General features: G+C 32.4%; 1 long non-coding RNA gene across 1 annotated transcript; it reads right to left on the bottom strand.

Moving 5' to 3' along the window:
• Window positions 1-2,703: 2,703 nt before the first annotated feature.
• Window positions 2,704-17,236, bottom strand: LOC138337117 (uncharacterized). The gene is made up of 2 exons (XR_011210543.1): window positions 17,107-17,236; window positions 2,704-2,972 (listed from the first exon to the last, which is right to left on the bottom strand). It is a non-coding gene; the product is annotated as an uncharacterized lncRNA (long non-coding RNA).
• Between the last annotated feature and the right edge of the window lie 4,087 nt (window positions 17,237-21,323).

The following is a 21,323-nucleotide window of genomic DNA, read 5'->3' as shown; positions in this document are numbered from 1 at the left end:
TAATATATATATATATATATATTATTATATATATACATATTATTATTATTATTATTATTATTTTTATTATTATTATTATTATAAGTGGAAATCTCCTAACTCAAAAGTTGAATTACCATTTCACCTTTATTTTATCCATAAACTAAATTAAATATTAATTTATAATTAATTTAATATTAAATAATCATATTTAAATACATGTATCTAGACACAATATTTCAAATTCTAATTATTTAAATACATAGTAATAATTACATTATATCATACTAAATGCTAAAAATAAGGTGTAAAGTCGAACTTTGAAAAATAAAAATATATCATAGAAAATTGTTAGAAATTATTTCATAGAAAATGGTTAGGAATTATTTTAAAATTAAAAATTAAAAATCTCTATTCTCTCTCTATAATTACTGTGGTTAAATTTGTTATCCTTTCTCTATAATTAGTATAATTAAATGTCTTGAATTATTAGTAAAACAGTACACTTTTCCTATCCACTATATCTAAGATCTCTAACTTTTGAAAATTATCTTAAACAATTCTTGAATTTTTCATCTTATCCTATAAATCTTTAGCTATATATATGTGTACCATGAAAAAGTATTTTTTTTTCTTTATCACTTGCATGTTGATGTGTATAATTAAACAAATTCATGTACATTTTTTTAAAATATTAATATTTGTTTGATTCTAACTAGAATGACATTATGTATCATTAATTTATCTTCACCATTTTAGATGGTCTTTTCTGGTTATAGGAGAAGGTATCATCAAGAACTCTACTCCTTAAATATTTCATTTTACTATCTATATTGTTATACTTAAAGTCTTAAGAAGAATACGATTGTTGTAATTTTTGTTATCTGTTTAATTTTTTTTATTCTTTACCAATTTATAATTCTATAATTCAATCTTCTACGAAATTATGAATGTTATTACTCTATTTTTATTAGTGCTAAAAATACTAATTTATGACTTTTATTCGTTTAAAAATGTACTTTTATAATATTTTTTTCTTTATTCTTTCCGTACTGATATAGTTTCTTTAAGTAGCTATATATTTGTGAACTTACTGATATGGAGCGTAATGAGAGATTATTAAGGAAAAGTCATATAGATATATTCATATTATTGGATGCTATTGTAATAATATTATTTTTCCATATTGCTTGCTTGATAGTCAATGTACTATTCAATTATTATGAAATTTTTTTAATGAATAAAATATAAATTGGTAAAATTAATATATTTAATTTCAACATTTTTATATAATAATTAAACTATAAAATAAATTTGTGGGAAAAACATGCAACGCACGTTCCAGAAACTAATATATATATATATATATCGTGGTCTATCTAGCCCCGACCCACCACTTACTTTTCAATAAAAAAATGTATGTTTATAAATTTAAGACCTTATCATAAAAAAGAAAATCAAATTTGAACATGATAGCGAAAAAAATCCTTAAGAAAATCTATAAAAAATATTATTTTTAATAAATGAAAAAGGAAAAGTATATTTTGTAGAAACTCTACATTCGAAAAGAAAAAAGAAAAGCAAAACACAATGAGTGAAGTGCACAAAACAATAAACTTAGGGAGGTGAGGAAGAAAAAAATCTAATTGAATAATAATAATGTATTGACTTGGAATTGAACCCACACAAAAATAATGATTAAGGGAGAGAAAGGTGATTTTTTAAAAAAACAATTAAAAAAAGAGATGGGTGGGAATCAAACCCGACTGCAAAAGTTAAGATATAACCTTAAGCTCTCTCATACCAACGCTGTGCAACTGAGACTATATATCCTACAGGTGATCTCTCTTCTTCTTTTTTTGTATATATACTAGTTCTCTTAATTTCTATATAAATATAAATAGTTCGATAAAAGGTTAGTGGATGCTGGAGCACCCGAAAGTGCCTATGTCGGTCCGCCTCCAGCTTCGATTCGAGGAGATAAAAACTGAAGATAACCTTGTTGTTTGTGTCATAATAGATAAACTTCCATCTTCTTGGAAGGAATTTCAAAAACCTATGTGGCACCAACTTTGAAACCTCTCATGAGACACTGATAATGTGAATTTGTATGGAAGAAGAGACAAGGTTCCAAGATGCACTTTTATAATTAGAAGAGAGTAACATCACAATGAAGTAAATTTAATTAGTTCAAATAATGCTAATCCTTAATCTTACAGAACTCTTCCTATAAAGCATAAGAAGAAAAATTTCAAGATACATAATAGTGGATCTCTCAAAAAAATAAGGGTACAAATAGCCATGAACAAAATCAACAAACTCAAGAAAATGGATCGTGCTTTGTTTATGGAAAAAATGGAAATATTGCTCAATTTTGCATATTTTAGGCACGTGGTCCTACACCTCAGTAAAATGAACCACAGAGACTTGTGAGGAGGTAATTATAGACATAAATAATTAACATTGTTTTTGAATGGTGTATTGATTTTGGTTCAATTGTCATGTATGTTATGACAAATATTGATTTAAAAAGATATTCTCATTTTGTGGAGCCAAAAACATCTTGCTCCGTGATTCTCATTGTCTCGACCGGGGAGCACCCCCCTAGAAGTAACATGACGTACTTAACCTCTCGGACGTCTTATACAATCTCATAATTATCATTCATCGCATTTTCATAGGTAAATTTAGTGGAAAATTCGAAACTTTTCATAGCACATCATATACTAGAAACATCACTTCATATATATATGTATACAACATAAGTCATAATACATATTTATACTCTAAGACTATTTTGCCATCTTAGACTCAACATCATAGAATAGAATAGGGACACGACCCTTATCATTATAACATATTATGTTTGCTATTATATATACTTTGAATGAAACATAATATAGGAAATCCTTGAAAGATAAGGATCCCTTTTCTTGAACTTGGGGGAAAATCCAATCCCTTCACTTTAAGAGATATCCTCTAGTCACCACCACCTACATTTTGTGTAACAAGATGAAGAAGAATGGTGTTAGTAGAAGAATGCACTAAGTATGGCAACAGTGCAAAACCATGCATTTAAAGAGGACATTTTTCTTTAAAATCACGCAATATGCCTTTTGAAAAAATATTCATAAACATTGGAACAATTACACAATACAATTTTTTTTACACAATACAATTCATACACAATATATAGGCATAGACAGTATTCATGTCAATACACCAAGTTACATATATTTCTTTTTTAACACATCAACCATGTTCATAACATTATCTTCTTTTATGTTAACTAATTAACCCCTAAGTAACCCTTTTAGTGATACTTGGTGGAGTGCATGAATAGTGTCCCATTCCACCAAAGTGAACACTAACATAACCTTATTTAACTTAAAACATACATATTCATATAACATAACAAAACATGAGGCTCACCCTTCACATATAACCCAACACACTTTATGGGCCACATAGAAGACTCTTCTTAAGACCACATGAAAGTCAACACTACCAATTACAGCATAAGAGTAAATAGTCTACAATAGCATATTTGGACTTCACTTCATAAGGACAACATAAAACCTTACTCACAATCCCACTCTAAGACTACTAGTGCAATGTACATGTGAAGCCCCATAACCTCACACACACTAAGTAGACTCATAAAGAGACTACAAGCGTACAATTCATTCAATACATCAATAACACAAGTATAGACTACTTCATACATTTGAATTAAGACCTCATCATACAATTAACATGACCAACATTATGCCTATAAGGTAAGACCATATTATATGTTCTCATTAGGACTCATTCCATGAATTTCTTCACAATAAGTAGAGGACACTACAATGACATGCATAAGAAACATAAACATGATCATATACATTAAAACACCTTCCTAGAACTCCCTAAAAAAGCTACTTGTGCAATGCATAGGTAAAGTCTCATACCCTCACTTACACTAAGTAATTTCCCTTAGGTTATCTGAGTTAGAGTCGTTACTTTACTTCCATTGTCCATTTTACTTTAGGGAAACTATTGCCTTAACCGACACTAAGACCGTAGGTGCTAAACATGGAGTTTTGTGTTATAGAACCTTACACCCAAGAAAGGTTCTCTAACTTGCCAAAGTAGAACATTAACATCATGCTAGCATTTTAGGTGATATCACTTGCTAGATTCTATAACGCAAACATAGTTTATGGATCTTGGAGGAATATATTAAAACCTTCTTCATGTGAAATGGTTCACTGTAGTTATCCACCTCGTGAGAACTATGGTGCACCTACCTTACCATATTGTGAATGGACACCCCTCATCTCAAGTTCACTCGTTGCTAAGCTATGTTCCACATATTAAAATGAGATTATTATTTATTACTTTATAAAATTAGACTTTAGGAGATTGATTCTTCATATGCTTAGCTTATAGGTCATAGATGAGTGTTCATCTATCTAATTCATGTGAAAAGAACTTTCACATTGACATAGCATATTCAAGCTCCATCTAGTTTAGGATACCCTTGAGAACACCTTTCAAGAGTCCCTTTATTTACTAGATCATCATACATGCATAATGGACATGTTTCATGTGTGTGTATACATATGTGTGAGTAAACCTTTCACATAAATACCCTTAGAACACACATATGCATATTTTTTATAATTCATGCATAAGACATGTTCATAACTTAATCATGCATTGATATTCATGTACATAGATCACAACCTAGGACTATCCCATCAACGCACACATGTGCAATGCATAGAGAAGGTCCCATACCCTTGTCCATACTAGTACACATATCAAGTCATCCCAGTTAAGGGATAAATATTATGCTTCATAGACATACACTATACAAGGATAGTAGTATACACAAGTGCATATGAGAATGCCTTTTCATTAGACACCATGAACCTATACTACCTGTAAACATTCATGAGGTGTAAGTGTGTGTACATTGGTAAACATGATCAAGCAAAACCCATCAACAACACAATGAAGCAACCACCCTCTTAGACCACAATACACATTCATGTACCCTTACACCATTGACAACTCACATATAGAGTAATAGGAACTATATAGCACACACAACCACATCACAACATAGGAGACAAGACATCTTAGTAACTTGAATCTAAGACTCTTAATCATGTTTATGACCACACATTCATGTAGAGATTCATAGGTAGGGTTCATGCTAAACAAGAGTAAGCAATCATCAATAGACCTCAACCATGTAAAACGTATATAGCCCTGAACCTCACATTATCATTCACATATAGAAAGAATTATCAGTACAACCTAAATCATGAACTAGCATTGGAGACTACACATAATACTTCACATTGTGTGATCATCATAATCACACTTTCAAGATACAACAGCCTTCGAGCACAGATCACATTACACATAGAATTACAAAAAAGTAAACACCGCCACCATAAGTGGACCATACCACACAATATCATACAAGGCCAATCAACTAGCAATTCAATAGAAAATAGAAAGAATAGGGTAAAATTACAATTCCTCTAAGATTTGATCATCATTTGTAACAACCCATAGTCAAAACAGACAAAAATATAATTTTTCAGAAAAATCTGCATGTGCTACAAACGGTGGCATCGACGGACCGTAGCCTGAACCACGGTCCATCCTGCTAAACCATCGATGGGATTAGAAACTCCCAAAAATTTCAGCTTAGAAAAATTGGTGAAGTCTTGGACGACGGACGGACTTACGGTCCGTAGGTCAAACGAATGTACGTAGTCTGTGACCGTCGATCAAGACTCCCTTCAACCACTCTCTGTCAAGAGCTATGGATGACAAACATGGTTCGTAGGTGACCTACGGCCCGTAGGTGGAAAATTTGCATCTAGTTAAGGGGAAATACACTTAGGTAAACTTAAAATGATCATACCTCTGAGCACATTATGAATTCGGTATCCCCTGACCTACCCACAGATAGATAATTGAATTATCTTTTTCACAGCCACAGACCTTGCTCAAAGCAGACCTCCGAAGAAAAAAATTATTCTCATTTTAGTATAGGCTTGTGGAACAGGACCTCACGACGGATCCAACGACGGGGCGTCAGGCGCAAGACGGACCATCAGTCCTGGCCATCGTGAGGCCCGACAACAACCTTCCCAGGGGTCTTTTTGACCTTTCTTACTCTGTTTAAACCCAAAGTCACATTTTTTTGACCCTAAATCAGCAGATTTTAGTCACTTTAAGCCTAGAAAAATGACTAAAACATATCCAAGTCAAATCATTAAATCAAAACATAGAAAATTAGAAGCAAGAGAGGAGAAAAAACCTTAAGAACCCTAGTTAAAGAATGCCTTTTTAACTTTGGCAAGGTATATTGGGTCCTCTCGATCGGGCGTATACATCGGACTCCACATTTTGCTCATGTGGTTTTATTATCGGCTATTAGTAGCTCCCACAGTTCAGTCAGACTCTCTGCATCGGCCATTTATCAGTATATTCAGTATTCAGTTTCAGCATGTTATAAATTAGTCATTGCATCCAGTTAGCTTAGAATTCAGCACATGACGTTCAGATTATTATACTTGTTTTTGTGCTTGTTCAGTTGTTCTATTTTAGCTTTACTCTATCCTACATGCTCAGTACCTTTCAAGTATTGATGAATACGTGGCGCTACATCTTCTCCTGATGTAGGTTCATGTTCTTAGCATCTAGCTCACGAATAGATCGATTTCTCGATATCCAGTTTAGTAGATTGAGTGGTGAGTCCTCATTCTCCAAGGACAACAGTCATGAGTTTCATTTCACTCTTTAGTCATTTAGTTCCTGTTTTTGATAGATTTAGCTGGGGCTTGTCTCAATATTTCTAGTCTAGTTTAGAGACTATTTTCAGACATAGTTAGATTCACCTTAGTATTGAGTTAATATTTCTTTTGTGTTAAACTCATTGTTTTCAAATATCTTAGTTATAGAATATTGGAATTCCCCATTTTTTTATTTTATGTATGATGTAGCTTCCACAACAGTTTATTATCTTTACTATGCTCATGATCATGCCAGCAGGATTAGCTTGGGATCACTTGTTGTCCTAGGTTCTGTGTCAGCGTCTCGTGGGTAGCTTGGGCGTGACATTATTGATCAATTGCAATAATTCAACATCAATACATGTATAAAATAGTAGATAAAGGTTACATTGCATAAAAGAACTGATACTTCAAACATCATGGTTTCAAGATCACATTGGGTATACTACTTCATCAAATCTCTAGAAAGTAGAGGAATACAGATCAATTTCCCCAATCCCTAAACCATGATCATCATTGATCATTAATCAAAAAATAATATTCAATTCACATTAATAACAATAGTAATAGTAAATTCAACATAATTGAAACATATTTCAATCAACATAGAGTAAAGATCACAAGACCCACATTATAGGTCAATTTGAGAAATTAGGGAGATCATGGGTTCTTCAAGGAATTGGATTGAAATTCATATTAAAATAAACAATTAACCATAATTACATAATTACAGTGCTTTTGAAATCAATTTGACGATGAACCAATGGCTAGATTGAAGGATAGCAATTTTGATCATGAATTCTCTTTAAAAAACATTTGAAGGAACTCTTTAGATGAATGGATAACAACGGATGAAGGATTACCATACCTTTATACCTGAAATTCCCTCGAAAAATTGAAGATTAAACCATGGAAATCAGCCCCTAGCTTGAACCTTGAGTTCTCCCTCCTATGGAGGTTAAAGAGGATTTGGAAGAGAAGAGAGATTTGGGATTTTGATTTCTTAATGCGTGTTGGGGTTTTGTCTTGGGAAAGTTGTTAAATATGTCATAAAAAACAGTTTAAAACCGCCTCCCCAATTTACGAAGAGACACTCATACTTATTGGGACTTTTAGACATATCAAACTTGACTTTAAAACGACGCAACCAAATCTGGGAAGTGGCTGCACATCGCGGAGGCAGCCTCTAATTTTGCCTCACATAATTTTTGCTGCAGTGAACTTCGTGTACGGAGTGCGACGCACAGGAACACTCTATGATAGGCGCGCGACGCACAGGAAATTTTTCTTTGAAATCAAGCAATATGCCTTTTGATTGAATCGTCATAAACATTGGCACAAATACACAATACAATTCATACACTTCATATAGGCGTAAACACTACTCATGTAAACATACCAAGTTATGTATATTGCTTTTAAAACACATCAATCATGTTGGTAACATTATCTTCGTTTAACTTAAATCATTAACCCCTAAGTAACCCTTTAGTGATACTTGGTGCAATGCATGAATAGTGTCTATTCCACAATCCACACTCAAGTATCACCTTCAGGCCACCAAGGTGAACACTTACATAACCTTCTTCAACTTAAAACATACATATTCATATAACATAACAAAATATGAGACTTACCTTTCACATATAACCCAACACACTTCATGGACCATATAATAGACTCATCTTAAGACCATATGAAAGTCAACACTACCAATTACATCATAAGAGGCAATAATAAACAACAACATACTTGGAATTAACTTCATAAGGACAACATAAAACATTACTCAAAATCCAACTCTAAGACTACTAGTGCAATGTACATGTGAAGCCCCATAACCTCACACACACCAAGCAGACTCACAAAGAGACTACAAGCTTACCATTTATTTCGTAGATCAATAAGACAAGTATATACTACTTCATACATATCAAATAAGATCTCATCATATAGTCAACAACACCAACATTATGCATATAAGGTAAGATCATATTATATGAACTCGTTAGGACCCATACAATGCATTCCGTGAAAACAATTAGAGGACACTACAATGTGATGCATAAGAAACATAAACATGATCATAAACATTAGAACATCTTCCTAGAACTCACTTCAAGAGCTACTTGTGCAATGTATATGTAAAATCCCATACCCTTATCTACACTAAGCAATTTCCCTTAGGTTATCCTAGTTTAGGTCCTTACTTTACTTCCATTGTCCATTTTACATTAGCGAAACTATAGCCTTAACTGACACTAAGATCACGACTTCTAAACATTGAATTAGGTTTTATAGAATCTTACAATAATGAAAAGTTTTCTACTTTGACAAAGTAGAAGATTAACATCATGCTAACTTTTTAGGTGATATCACTTTCTAGATACTATCAAGCAAACATAGTTTATGGATCTTGGAGGCGTATATGGAAACCCTTTTATGCCAAATGGGGCATTGTGGTTATCCACCTCGTTAGAACTATGGTGAACCTACCTTCCCTTATTGGGAAGGGACACCTCTCAACTTGAAGTTCACTCGGTGCTAAGCTAAGTTCCCTTTATTAGAAAGACCTTATTATTATTACTTTATAAAATTAGGCTTTAAGAGATTTACTCCCGATATGCTTAGCTTATAGGTCATAGATAATTTTATCCCTCTAATTCATATGAGAAGATCTTTCACATGGACATAGCATTAGCAAGCGCCACTTTGGGATACCCTTGAGAACACCTTTCAAGAGCCCATCTATTTGACTAGATCATCATACATGCATAATGGACATGTTTCATGAGTGTGTATACATATATTTGAGCAAACCTTTCACATAAAAACCCTTAGACCACGCATATGCATACTTTATTCAATTCATGCATAAGACATGTTCATAGATTAATCATGCATTCATATTCTTGTACATAAATCACAACCTATGGTTATCCTATCAAGTAACACATGTAAAATGCGTAAACAAGGTCCTATACCCTTGTCCATACTAGTACACTTATTAAGTCATCCTAGTTAAGGGATACATATCATGATTCATAAACATATACAATACATGCGTTATAGTAGACACAAGGGCATATGAGAATGACTTTTAATTAGACACCATGAACCTATACTACCTGTAAACATTCATGAGGTATAAGTGTGTACATTGGTCAACATGATCATACAACACCCATCAACAACACAATGAACCAGCCACCCTCTGAGACCACAATGCACATTCATGTCCCCTAAACCATTGACAACTCACATATAGATAAATAGGAACTTTAGACCCATGTCAAACGTGTAGACCTTTAACCGTAATATTTTCATTCACGTATAGAAAGAATAATCAATATAACCTAGATCATGAACTAGAGAGGCAGACTAGGCATAATACTTCACATTGTGTAATCATCATAATCACACTTTCAAAATACAATTGCCTTTGAGTCCATGATCACATCAATTATAGAATGACTAGGAATTAAACACCGCCACCATAAATGGTTCATACCACACAATGACATACAAGGCCAAGCATATAGCAATTCTATATAAAAATAGAGAAAGTAGAGTCAACTTATGATTTCTCCAAGCTTTGATTATCATTGATAAATTCCAATAATTCAACATCAATGCATGTATGAAACATTAGTTAAAGGTATCATTACAAAAACGAAATCATTCTTCAAAACATCATGGTTTCAAGATCACGTTAGGTACACTACTTCATCAACTTAGTAGAAAGTAGAGGAATATAGATCAATTTCTCCAATCCCTAAACCATGATCATCATTTATCATTAATCAACAATTCATATTCCATTCAGACGAATAAAAATAGTAATATTTTATCCAACATAATTGAAACATAATTCAGTCCACATAGAGTAAAGATCACAAGACCCACATCCCACATTATATGTCAATTTAATAAATTAGGGAGATCATGGGTTGTTCAACGAATTGGATTGAAATTCATATTATAATAATTTATTACCCATAAATACATCATTACAGTGCTTTTGAAATCAATCTCACAATGAACCCAAGGCTAGATGGAAAGATAGAAATTTTGATCATGAATTCTCTTTGAAAAACATTTGAAGGAACTCCTTAGATGAATGGATAAATAAGGATGAAAGATCACCATACCTTTTTACATGAAAATCCCACGAAAAATTGAAGAATATACCATGAAAATCAGCCCCTAGCTTGAACCTCGAGTTTTCCCTCCAATGGAGGTTTGAGAGGATTTGGAAAAGGAGATATTTGCGATGTTAATTTTTTAATGGGTGTTGGACTCTTGCCTTGGGAAAGGGGTTAAATAAGTCATAAAAACAGTATATAACCGTCTCTCCAAGTTAATAAAACAACCCCATACTTATTGTGACTTTTAGACATATCAAACTTGACTTTAAAACGTCGCAACCGAATTTAGGAAGTGGCTGCGTGTCACGGAGGAAGCCTCTAATTTTGCCTCAAATAAATTTTGAGGCAGTGAACCTCTTGTAGGGAGCGCGACGCACAGGCACACTCAGTTCAAGGCAAGCGATGCGAGGGCAGCTCCATATTCTGGTTCTGCACGCTGCCTTGGTCAGCCTCCTTGTCAAATGTTTGGTCCTCCTTGGGGGACCTTAGGGTGGTCCTCGGGGAGTCGTACCCGAAAAGTTTTAACCTTAACATTTCTATAAGGATTCTAGGGTTACACCTACTGTTTTTGGACTTAAAAAAAATACATAGAAGAAAGGCAAACACTCAAGGACACACTAGAACGTCCAGAGACCAACTTTCGAACGTCTGGGACGTTTGACCTCCGAACCACTTCAAATCAAGTAGGCATACTATAAAACAGTTGATTAACCTATTTTTAAAATTTTTAGACTCAGGTGAGGTTCTATCTACGTTAATTCATTTTGAGGGACATTACAATATCCCTCACTTGGGAGCATTCATCCTCGAATGAACTTTAATAATTTTAAAACACTTTCAAGGACTCAATGAACCATAGAGTAGCTCACAGAATTCAAAAAATTATCAAATAAAAGTCAATACACCAAATATACAAGGAACACCAACTTCAACCCACTTTGCACTCAATGCATTACAATCAAGCAAAACATTTATTCACACACTTTCAAATGCAGAACAGACATATGCTCTTATCATGTTCATATGAGGAACATCCTTCTCCTAAGCATAACATGGTATTTATATTTTATTTCTTTAAGATCTCATTATCCAAAACTCATTAAGTCACATGTAGGAAGATTCACACCACTCAAGAAGCACACAAGCAACTCACACTTGATGCATATAGATTATGAGCAATGTTGATCAGCAAGATCGTTATCATTTAGACATAATACCATTTAGTTCATACTCAACATGTTTAAGGAGGAATGTCCGTCTCCTCAACACACTTACATGTCTCCTGAGTTCATACACAAGCAATGCACAAAGGTCAATTCAATTTTTAAAATGAGAAATTCTCAACTTTAACCAAAGCATGCTCATACTTTCTCCCTATAGAAGTTAAATTGTAAATAACCCCACTCACATAACAATAATAGGAAGTGACTTCATAAAAATTTCAATCTCAAGCATCACCATAGTCTTCATAAACATGCTTTAATTAGGGTATACTCTTGCAATTTATAGGCACAGATCAAGATCACTATCTAAACATACCAACACCTATTAAGAGTGAGCCTACATTAATGCTTCCCAAGTCATAAAATTCATAAATTCTTATGGAACACATCATATTTCATTTAAAAGATAATAAATTTCTCATTGTGAGGTCCAATCACCACACCTTGAAAGTGACATCTAATATGTTCCTTACATTATCTCATGATGTTTAATGCACAACTAACATATCTAGATGCACAATCAACATGAGAAAACATGAATTTCATCTAAAATCCTTTTTCATGCCATTTAGAATCTTCAAAACATGCTTAACATAATTTTAATTAAGACATACTTAACATACGGAGAACATGCAACTTACATTCTTATGCAAGACTCATATCATGAACAAGCTACTAAGAATTCTTTGGTTTCAAGCTTAAGTGGGAATAGAAGGAAAATATAGAAATATCTACAACCTTACTACTCACATCACCATCCCCCACTTAGGCTTAACTCATTTAAGAGCATCTTATTTCCACCGTAGGTGAAGTTTAACTTGCCAACCTTAGCAACTAGGATCTAAGCTTAAGCACACCCTCCATCAATATCACCTAAAGGTGACTTCCATCATAAATAAGTTCAAAAGAACCCAACATAGGAACATCAAGGGCACTCCAAATTTTACCATATAAACACATTATCCTCAACTTGGACTTACCCTAATCCCATCATGCCTTTAAACACCAAGGTCGAGGCACGTGAAAAACCAACCTATATACTCTTCACACAAGAAGGTTTAGCGTCATAGAGTGTTTCTTTTCCACTTCTAATGCCTTATTAAGGAGTCTACTAACTCAACCTTCATCATTACTCTAGTCCTAACATCCATAGGAAATCCATAACAATCAAGTAAGGTCATACTACCCAACTACACAAGGTCTCGACTATACCATGAATACCAAGGGTCATGAAGACCATGGGGAAAGAATAGAGGACACTTATACATAAGGCCTCTTTCTTTTATTTCACAATAGGGTAGGGTAACTTCTACATCATTTCAATCCACATCATCCCCCTAAAAGGTACACACTACCTTCACTTCTAGGACCAAGCCTATACACAAGACTCAATCTATTAAAGGATACTATAAAGCATTTAACATATACCAACGAAACAATGAAACATTTCACATATACAAAGGCAATATGCATCCTTACTATTTAACACATTTCTTCAAAGCATTTCAAGCCTAAACCACAACATTACTCTATCATCATGCAAAAACATAAAGCAACTTAATATTCAAAAAAATGGAAGCTCAATTCAACTGTAAAAACTTCTTTAAATAGATATGACCATATCATAGCATGAGCATTCACAAAACATATCATTTCACCTAATTCACATATACAGACATAAATGGCATCACATCATCAAACCATGCCAAATTAACCTTCACATATACTCATAAAAGTATAAAAACAAAATAAGAATCAAAACTCAACTTTTCTCCCCCAACCACAGAAATACAATCTCATCCAAGAAATCAAATCTATAAGATTACCAACAAGAAAGTATAAGAGAGAGATCTTATAGAGTTAATCTCTATGGCACGAAATGAGAATATCAAAGAAGGGAAACTCTATTGTCAAATAGACTCTCGCTCATAGATGAGTTGTGACTCACCACCGATGATCGAGACTCTACTAGACATGGCAAAATTAAACTTTTGACCCTACAACATCATTTATAAACCTCATGCTCTTATACAATGTTTGTCACGATCGGAAAGCACCCACTAGATGTAACTTGGCATACTTGACCTCTCAGAGGTTTTATACAAGACCATAGTTATCATTCATCGCACTTTAAGAGATATCCTCTAGTCACCACCAGCTACATTTTGTGTAAAAAGATGAAGAAGAATGGTGTTAGTACAAGAATGCACTAAGTATGAAAACCATGCAAAAACATGCATTTGAAGAGGATATTTTTGTTTGAAATAATGCACTATGCCTTTTGAAAGAATCTTGATGAACATTGGCACAATTACACAATACAATTAATACACTTCATATAGGCATAGACACTATTCATGTCAACACACCAAGTTTCACATATTGCTTCCAAAACAGATCAACCATGTTCATAACTTTATCTTGTTTTACCTCAACTCATTAACCCCTAAGTAACCCTTTAGTGATACGTGGTGCAATGCATGAATAGTGTCCCATTCCACTATCCACTCTCAATTATCACCATAAGTCAACAAAGGTACACTAACATAACCCTTCAACTTAAAACAATCATAATAATATAACATAACAAAACATGAGACTCATTCTTCACATATACCCCAACACACTTCATGGACCACATATAAGACTCATCTTAACACAACATGAAAGTCAACACTACCAATTATATCATGAGAGGCAATATTAAACAATAGCATACTTGGACTTCACTTCATAACGAAAACATAAGATCTTACTCACAATCCCACTCTAAGCCTACTAGCGCAATGTACATGTGAAGCCCAATAACCTCACACATACTAAGTAGACTCACAAGGAGAATACAAGCCTACCATTTATTCCATACATCAACAAGAGAACTATACACTACTTCATACATATCAAATAAGACTTCATCATATAGTCAACAAGACCAACATTATTCATATAAGGTAAGACCATATTATATGGACTCACTAGTACTCATACCGTGCATTTCATCACAACAAGTAGAGGAAACTACAATGTCATGCATAAGAAACATAAACATGATCATATATATTAGAACACCTTCGTAGAACTCCCTTCAAGATCTACTTGTGCAATGCATAAGTAAAGTCTCATACCCTCGCCTACACTAAGCAAATTCCCATATATTATCCTAGTTAGGGTCCTTACTATACTTTAAGTTCACTCTGTTCTAAGCTAAGTTACCTTTATTAAAAAGACATTATTATTATTACTTTAGAAAATTAGGATTTAGGTGATTGACTCTCCGTATGCTTAGTTTATACGTCATAGATGAGAGTTCATCAGCCTAATTCATGTGAGAAGACATTTCACATGGACATAGCATATTCAAGCACCATCTATTTTAGTATAACCTTGAGAACAACTTTCAAGACACATCTATTGACTAGATCATCATACATGCATAATGTACATGTTTCATGTGTGTCTATGCATATAGGTGAGCAAACCTTTCACATAACCATCCGTAGACCACACATATGCATATTTCATTTTATTTATGCATAAGGTGTGTTTTTTATCTTAATCATGAATTAATATTCATGTGCATAGATAACAACCTAGAACTATCCTATCAAGACACACATATGCAATGCACAAATAAGGTCCCATACCCTTATGTATTTGTACACCTATCAAGTTATCCTTGTTAAGGGATACATATCATGCTTCATAGAGATACAATTTACTTGCTAGTAGTAGACAGAAGTGTATATAAGAATACCCTTTCATAAGACAATATAAACTTATACTACTTGTAAACATGCATGAGGTATAAGTGTGTGTACATTGGTAAACATGATCATACAATGGCTATCAAAAACACAATGAGGTAGTCACCCTCTTAGACCACAATACACATTCAAGTACCCTAAACCATTTACTAGTCACATATAGAGTAATAGGAACTATAGACCACACACAACCACATTACAACATAGGAGACAAGACATCTTCGGTATTTGAATCTAAGACTCCAAATCATGTTTGAAACCACACATTCATGTAGAGAATCATAGGTAGGGGTCATGCTACACAAGACTAACCTTTCATCAATGGACGTCAACCATGTAAAATGTATAGACTCCTAACCCCAACATCTTCATTCACGTATATAAAGAATCATCAATCTAACCTAGATCATGAACTAGCATTAGAGACTAGGCATAATACTTCACATTGTCTGATCATCATAACCATACTTTCAAGATATAATTGCCTTCAAGTCCATGATCACATCACATATAGAATGACAAGGAAGTAAACACCACCACTATAAGTAGACCATACCACATAATTCCATACAATACCAAGCATCTAGCAATTCTATAGAAAAATAGAGAGAATAGGGTCAACTTACACAATTTCCAAGCTTTTATCATCATTGATAAATTCCCGTAATTTAACATCAATACATGTATAAAACATAATCTAAATATACCATTACATAATTGAAATCATACTTCAAACATAATGGTTACAATATCACATTAGGTACACTACTTTATCAAGTCTGTAGAAAGTAGAGGACTACTCATTAATTTACCCAATACCTAAACCTTGATCATCATTGTTTACTAATCAAAAATTCATTCTCAATAACATGAATAACAATAAAAAAAGAAAATTCAACATAATTGAAACATAATTCAATCAACATAGACTACATATCACAAGACCCACATTATAGGCCAAATACAGAATTAGGGAGATCATTGGTTATTCATGGTGTTGGATTAAAATTAATCTTAAAATCATTGATTAATCATAAATTAATCTTTACAAATGCTTTTGAAATCAATTTGAAAAGGAACCCATGGCTAAATTGAAAGATAGCAATTTTGATCATCAATTCTCTTTGAAAAACATTTTTGAAGGAACTCCTTAGATGAATATATAAATAAGGATGAAGTATCACCATACCTTTATACATGAGAAGACCACGAAAAATTGAAGAAGAATCCATGAAAATCAACCCTTATCTGCAACCTTGAGTTTTCCCTCGAATGGAGGTTTGAGAAGAGAGATTTAGGAATTTTTATTTCTTAATGGGTGTTCGGGTTTTGGCTTGGGAAAGGGGTTAAATAAGTCATAAAAACAATTTATAATCATCTCCTCCAAGTTACCAAAACACCCCCATACTTATTTGGGCTTTTAGACAAATCAAACGTGACTTTAAAACGCCGCAACCGAATATGGGAAGTGGCTTCGTCGCGGAGATAGCGTCTTATTTTTCCTCACATAATTTTTGAGGCAGTGAACCTCGTTTAGGGCGCGTCGCACACAGGCACACATAGTGCCAGACGCGTGACGCGAGGGTAGCTCCACATTCTTGTTCTGCACGCTGCCTTGGGCATCCTCCTTGTCCAACGTTTGGTCCTCCTTGGGGGCCTTTAGGGTAGTCCTTAGGGAGTCGTACCCAAAAGTTTTGATCCTTAACATGTCTATTAGGATTCTAGGGTTACCCCTAATGTTTATGGACTTAAAACAACACTTAAAAACAAGGCAAATATACAAGGACACACTAGCACGTGTAGAGACCAACTTTCGAACGTCTTGGACGTTCTTGGACATTTGACCTACGAACCACTTCATATCAAATAGGCATACTATAAAAACTATTTTAAACCTTTTTTAGACACATGTGAAGCTGTATCTACCTTAGTTCATTTTGAGGGACATTACACTCATACTACTCAAGTATTTGAAATAGAAGATATTGATTTGTGTTTTACCTATGAAAGGGTATGGACTTTGTAAGATGTATTTTATGCTCCTTCCATGAGAAATAAATTAGTGTATAATTTTCTTCTTAATAAAAAGTTGTCTAACAAATTATTTAATCTAATCAATATATAATTGTAAAAAGAAAGGTACTTTTGTGGAAAAGGGGTATGCTAGTTATAGGATTTTCAAGTTAAATATTGAATGAATAAAGTTTTTTACTTTTACTTACATACTCTCTTGTACTAATTTTTGACACGCTAGTTTGTGTCATTTAATGATTATTATGTTAGAATCATGAGTAGTATAAAATTAATCTCAACGATTAAAAAAGAATTTATTAGTATGGGACTTGTAGTAAGGTCAAGATCACTAAAAGACATCATTTTCAAGTTGAAAGAAAAATTATTTATTAGAAATAGTTCACTTCCTTATTTGTAAACTTGGAGGAATTCTAATGTGTGGAGAAAATAAATATTTTGCCACTTCCGTTGATGATTTTTCTAAGATAACATATGTTTACATGATGAAAAATAAAAGTAATGTTTTCAAAAAATTTAAATTGCTCTCTGTAAGGTTGAAAATCAATTTATAAGATTAATAAAAAAGAATTAGAAGTCACAAAAGAGGCCATGAATACGAGTCAAGTGAGTTTAATCATTTTATTAGATTATTGGGTATAATTTATGAGACTACGTACTCCTCCTTACTGTCCTACGTGAAATGGAGTAGCAAAAAGAAAAAATAAAACTTTGATTGAATCTACCAATATACAATGTCATGCTTATTTAGCCAAGTGTACCTATAAATTTAATGGTGAAACTATTTTGACGACTTGTTATGTATTATGTGTGCCTCATAAAAAGTCTGAAAATTATTACCTTTTGAGTAGTGGAAAGGTCACAAGTCAAGTTTGAGACATTTAATAGATTGGAGTTATCTAGCCTTTGTGAGGCTAATGGATCGTAAAATTACATAATTGATTAAAAAAGTTACTACTTGTATTTTTCTTGGATATGCTTCAAATAGTAGAGTCTATAGATTTTTTAATCATGAAGAATAATATTATAATATAATTTGATGATATTATTTAGCATGAAAATAATTTCCCTTTTATTCTAAAGCAATGCGTGTCAAAGGATTGAACAAAAATGTTTGTTAGTATCTTGTTCTTCTACATTTTCTTTGAGACATAAAGTATTAATTGTTTTGAGTTAAGAAGTAGTAAATGAACTAGAGTAGAATAATATTTTTATCCTAATCTTCATGTTTTTTCAATGTTAAACATGAAACTCCCACTTTACCTATCTTGACATGATCTACTTTTTTGGAAAGATACTGCATTGAGGAAATGAAATTTTTGATTTCTAATAAAACTAAGAAGTTGATTGATTTATCACCGGGTTGTAAATTAATTGATTGCAAATGGGTCTTACAATTAATTTTGAAACTGAATGGATTTATTGATAAATATAAGGCTAGATTAGTTGATAAATGTTTTGAGCAACATGAAGGCCTATAATTTTTTTGATATTTTTTCTCTGATTACTAGTATTACATCGATTAAACTTTTAATTGTTATGGCTTCAATTTTTTATTTGCATATTTATCAAATTGATGTAAAAACTATTTTTAAAAACTGAAGACCTAAATGAGTAAATTTGTAAGGAACGACTGAGTATTTTCTGAAGTCATACCAAGAAATTAATATGTTTAAACTTCTAAATACCTATGTACTTGAAAATACACCAAAACAATAACATGAAAAGTTTGATATCTACATGATTGAAAATAGTTTTGAAACATATGAATGTGATAAGTACATATATCATAAGTCTTGAAACAAATTACATGTTATTATTTATCTATATATTGATAATTTACTGATCTTTTAACTCTAAAGTTACTATTATTGATGAACCTAAAAAAAATTCTTAGAAGCTATTTTGGTCATACAAATTTTATTCTTGAAATTAAAATCACAATAGTTCTTTATGTTGATATCATGAAGAACACATCTCTATTCACTTTTTAGCACATATTTTTCCAATGGGATGAATCGGAAACTCTTCATCATAGTTTGGATATTATATTTGTAAGACTTAGGTTAATATCATGCTTTCTTTAAATTCTTGTTTAGATCAATTGTATAGAGGTTCTTTTTTTATTTTCATACCTAATCAATTCTTTAAACTTGTCAAAATATTTCATTCAATCTAAGTCATGTTTCAATTGAAAATTAAACTCCGGATAAAATAATTTAATTTGACATTTTTAATTTAAATTATCTCATAGACAAATGAGAATAAGTACATAAATTTTTTCAAAACTTGAATAGAATATTTTAATTTAAACACTTAATTAGGAATTGAAATGCTTAATTAAATTAAGGCTTAAAAGTTCGTGTATCTAAATACAATATTTTGACTAGTTTAAAGAGTTGATATTCAGCCTGCTTTTTTTTAGCGTAGTCGTAAATAACGCATAAGTTTTATTTAGAATTAGAAGCTTGAATCTTCATTCAACTTTTGTTAATTGACTGATATAGTAACTGAATTTTGTTTTTGTCTTCAAAAAGTTCATCAACTTGGTCAAATTAGTTTCCGCGGTCATTTTAAAATGAAAATTTAAATTTTTTTAAGATCTAATCAATATTAACCAACTCAACTCTTAAACCATATCTGAAAGATTGGAAAAGTCATAACATTAAGGCTTCATTTGTTTTATTAGCCATAACATAAAGGCTTCATTTGTTTTATTAACATTAAGAGGTTTGAATCTGAATAATATGTGTCTTAAGGTATATCCCAATCTGAATAAATAGGTGAATACTAAATTGTTGCACTTAAATATGATTACTACATAGTAAATATTTAAGACATTGTATTTTCTCTAACATCTGAATATATTCAATTTTTCTTTGTTTAAGAACAATCTATGTAAAATTTAAATAAGTTACTAAATAATTTAAAATATTATATGTTAATTGATGGTGATTGTGTGTGTCAATTTAGTACGGTATTGACTTATGATGGTGGTGGTGGGTAGTATCTTATGGAATAGTGGTTAACAATACTAATTTATGGTTGTTGATGCCGTCAACGAATTATTATTAGTTGATTCATATTGATAGCTACTGCAATGGTGAATGATTATAACAGTTAACAATATATAATGTTGACTAATCGTGGACATTATCGATCTTGATTAGTGGATGTAATAATTTTTTGTGGTGATTGTTGGAATAATGGACCCTAGATTTGCCTCAGGAACATGTATATTTTATATGTTACTTTGCAGATTATAACAGTTACTTTATATGAAGCAAATAAAGTAATGACACAATATTTAATCGCAGAAACCCCGATTCATAACGGGTAAAAAAAACCATGACCTACACTTTAGTAGGATTAACT

The sequence above is a fragment of the Solanum lycopersicum genome, chromosome 7 (genome assembly GCF_036512215.1).
Source record: "Solanum lycopersicum chromosome 7, SLM_r2.1".
In the NCBI taxonomy this organism is placed as follows: Eukaryota; Viridiplantae; Streptophyta; class Magnoliopsida; order Solanales; family Solanaceae; genus Solanum; species Solanum lycopersicum.
This window is presented reverse-complemented; position numbering and strand designations above follow the sequence as displayed.